The following is a 4,091-nucleotide window of genomic DNA, read 5'->3' as shown; positions in this document are numbered from 1 at the left end:
GCCCTGATCATCAATGTTAGGTGTGTAAATATCAGCCAAAATAACACTTTGCCCCTGAATTTCTGCTAAAACAGTAATGACTCTTCCTAATTTTTCTTTAATTTGTTTGAGTCATTTGAATTGTAGATGCTTACTTATCAGTGTAATGACTCCCCTGCTCTTATTTGAGCCAGCACTAAAGAAAACATGTCCACCCATATCTTCCTAAATTTTTCAGTTTCCTGCGGAGAAAGATGCATTTCTTGAAGAAATACTATATCATATTTCTTACGCTTAAGAAGAGAAATAACCTTCCTTCTTTTTATGGGGTGCCCCAACCATTCACATTCCACGTGGAGAGAGACAGTCCACTCATATTAACATTTGACATTTTGACATATTAGAAAAAAGTGTGTTTCAAAAACAAAATTATAAAGACTAGTGCAACAATCAAACCCCAAACTTCCCCCCGAACCAAACAAACAGAAAAAAGAAAAACGTGTGCAACAACCCTGCACGACAGTGCCAACTGCCGTCCATCCCTCTAAACTCAAACAGTCCATGTATGCCTACGAGGACCCCCGCGACAACCTTGCCGTCGGATTGCTCAAGTCTGGTGTTTCTATACAAATTTTGTGAGACAGAATTACACAACAAAAGATAATCTATAAAACAAACTCCAACCAATAGGCGGAATAAACACAAAGAACGTGTAGATTCATTCACATAACCGTCCCGAAGGTGTGTTCCTCCACAAAACAAACTCCAGCCAACAGGAGGCATAAGCACAAAGAATGTGCAGATTCATCCACGAAGCTGTCCCGAAGGAGCGTTACTCCACAAAACAAACTTCAGCCGCTAGGCGTAACCAACACAAAAAGAAAAAAAAGGCGCTCAGTTTCCTTGGACAGTCAAGTGAATGCTCAGTGAGTCGGTCCATTTGGCTGCAATGTGAGGACCACAAAATAACTTACTCCATTGACTTTATGAAGGACATCACTTGCTGGGGACATGTGAATGTTTTATGGCCATCCTTAGCACCTATTCTAAATTTGGCCGGGAACATCAGTGCAAAAGCGACCTTCCGTTGATGTAAGAGTTTCTTGCATTCCTTGAATCGATCCAGAATTGATCGGGGCCTGTCTCCCTCAGCGGATCGCCGAGCCGGAACCTTGTGAGCTCCCTCGATTTCCAGCTTATGGCCTGTTATGTCGAGCAGACTTGGAAATAGCCCGTCCAGGTATTTCACCATATCCTGACCCTCTCTGGCCTCAGAAACTCCAACAAATATATATATATATATCTACACACCGATCAGCCACAACATTAAAACCACCTGCCTAATATCGTGTAGGCCCCACTCGTGCCACCAAAACAGCTCTGACCCGTCAAGGCATGAACGCCATAAGACCTCTGAAAGTGCCTTTCCCCCACCTTGGCTGGTCTGATCATATTACTTAATTCCTGACCCCGGCATACAAACCTCTCATTGCCAATTCAAAGCCCACTGTGCCACTGACTTTCAGAGTCTGGCCAGAGGGAGCCATGACTAAACAACAGTTCTGCTTCGACAACACAAACTGAGATACGTTCAAACGGGAAGCTACTCAGGACAACCACATGGACCTAAACACTTATGCCTCATGCATTTTAGCCTACATTCACTTCTGTATGGATACTGTTACCAATGTTAAGAGTATTTGTACATTCCCCAACCGGAAATCTTGGATGAACAGAGATGTTCAAAACCTGTTGAAGGTATTTGACAATGCTTTCCGGGAGGGAGATCCAGAGGCTTATAAAACAACTAGGTCCAATCTGAGGAAAGGCATTAGGAAGGCGAAGTGCTGCTACAAAATGCGAATAGAGGAGCACTTTAACAGCTCAGATTCCCAGCATAGGTGGCAGGGCATTAAGTCCATCACAGACTATAAACACAGCAAACTCTTCTCTCCCTGATGATCAGAATCTCTTCTTCGCACGGTTCGACAGGGACAGCAACCAATCAATCACCAAGCTGACACTGCAAGAGGCTCCATGTGCACTGGTTCTGAAATCCTACGAGGTGAGACAGGCCCTAAGCCACATCCATCATGTGCACTGGTGCTGAAATCCTACGAGGTGAGACAGGCCCTAAGCCACATCAACCCCAACAAAGCTGCTGGACCTGATGGAGTTCCTGAATGGGTTACAGAGCCCTATATGCCCACACCACCAGGCTGAAGAAAAGCTTTTACCCCATTGCTGTCACACTGCTGAACACACAGTGCTAACATTCCACCTTATAACAGAACAACTACTGTAACCGTACTGGATCTCAGTTACTGTAACTGTTCCTCTCATTTATGTCCCCCCACCCCGTACATTTGTTGCCTAATATATCCCACTTGACAGGTGCCATTGTAACGAGATAATAAAATGTTATTCACTTCACCTGTCAGTGGTTTTAATATTGTGGCTGATCCATGTGTATGTGTAATATATATATATATATATATATAACATTACACTATATTGCCAAAAGTATTCGCTCATCTGCCTTTAGACGCATATGAACTTAAGTAACATCCCATTCTTAATCCATAGGGTTTAATATGACATCAGCCCAGCCTTTGCAGCTATAACAGCTTCAACTCTTCTGGGAAGGTTTAGGAGTGTGTTTATGGGAATTTTTGACCATTCTTCCAGAAGCACATTTGTGAGGTCAGACACTGATGTTGGACGAGAAGGCCTGGCTCGCAGTCTTCACTCTAATTCATCCCAAAGGTGCTCTATCGGGTTGAGGTCAGGACTCTGTGCAGGCCAGTCAAGTTCTTCCACACCAAACTCGCTCATCCATGTCTTTATGGACCTTGCTTTGTGCACTGGTGCGCAGTCATGTTGGAAGAGGAAGGGGCCATCCCCAAACTGTTCCCACAAAGTTGGGAGCATGGAATTGTCCAAAATTTCTTGGTATGCTGAAGCATTCAGAGTTCCTTTCACTGGAACTAAGGGGCCAAGCCCAGCTCCTGAAAAACAACCCCACACCATAATCCCCCCTCCACCAAACTTCACAGTTGGCACAATGCAGTCAGACAAGTACCGTTGTCCTGGCAACCACCAAACCCAGACTCGTCCATCAGATTGCCAGATGGAGAAGTGTGATTCGTCACTCCAGAGAACGCGTCTCCACTGCTCTAGAGTCCAGTGACGGCGTGTTTTACACCACTGCATCCGAAGCTTTGCATTGCACTTGGTGATGTATGGCTTGGATGCAGCTGCTCGGCCATGGAAACCCATTCCATGAAGCTCTCTATGCACTGTTCTTGAGCTAATCTGAAGGCCACATGAACTTTGGAGGTCTGTAGCGATTGACTCTGCAGAAATTTGGCGACCTCTGCGCACTATGCGCCTCAGCATCCGCTGACCCCGCTCTGTCATTTTACGTGGCCTACCACTTCGTGGCTGAGTTGCTGTCATTCCCAATCGCTTCCACTTTGTTATAATACCACTGACAGTTGACTGTGGAATATTTAGTAACGAGGAAATTTCACGACTGGACTTGTTGCACAGGTGGCATCCTATCACAGTACCACGCTGGAATTCACTGAGCTCCTGAGAGTGGCCCGTTCTTTCACAAATGTTTGTAGAAGCAGTCTGCATGCCTAGGTGCTTCATTTTAAACACCTGTGGCCATGGAAGTGATTGAAACACCTGAATTCAATTATTTGGATGGGTGAGTGAATACTTTTGGCAATATAGTGTATAATATATATATATATATATATATATATATATATATACACACACACTGTATATTTGTAATTTTCAAATGCACCCAGTCTCCCCAATTGATCTTGTCACCATTCACTTTCATTGTATGGAGAAAAAAAAAAAAAAAAAAAAAGATGCAATGGAAGTGAAAAGAGACTGAGGCTGTCAGTCCCTAAAATTCTACCTAGCATCTCCTTTTGTGTTCTATGAAAGTAAGAAAATCAGGTTTTGAACTACATAAGGGTGAGTAAATTATGACAGAAATTTCCTTCTTGGGTGAACTATCACTTTAAATACCAAAAAGAGAATGTGTGTGTACTCAGGAATCTGTTGAGATTAAATGAAAACAACGAAGATCA

The sequence above is a fragment of the Myxocyprinus asiaticus genome, chromosome 10, assembly GCF_019703515.2.
Source record: "Myxocyprinus asiaticus isolate MX2 ecotype Aquarium Trade chromosome 10, UBuf_Myxa_2, whole genome shotgun sequence".
NCBI classification, from domain to species: domain Eukaryota; kingdom Metazoa; phylum Chordata; class Actinopteri; order Cypriniformes; family Catostomidae; genus Myxocyprinus; species Myxocyprinus asiaticus.
The sequence above is the reverse complement of the archived record's forward strand: the minus strand, read 5'-3'. Positions refer to the sequence as shown.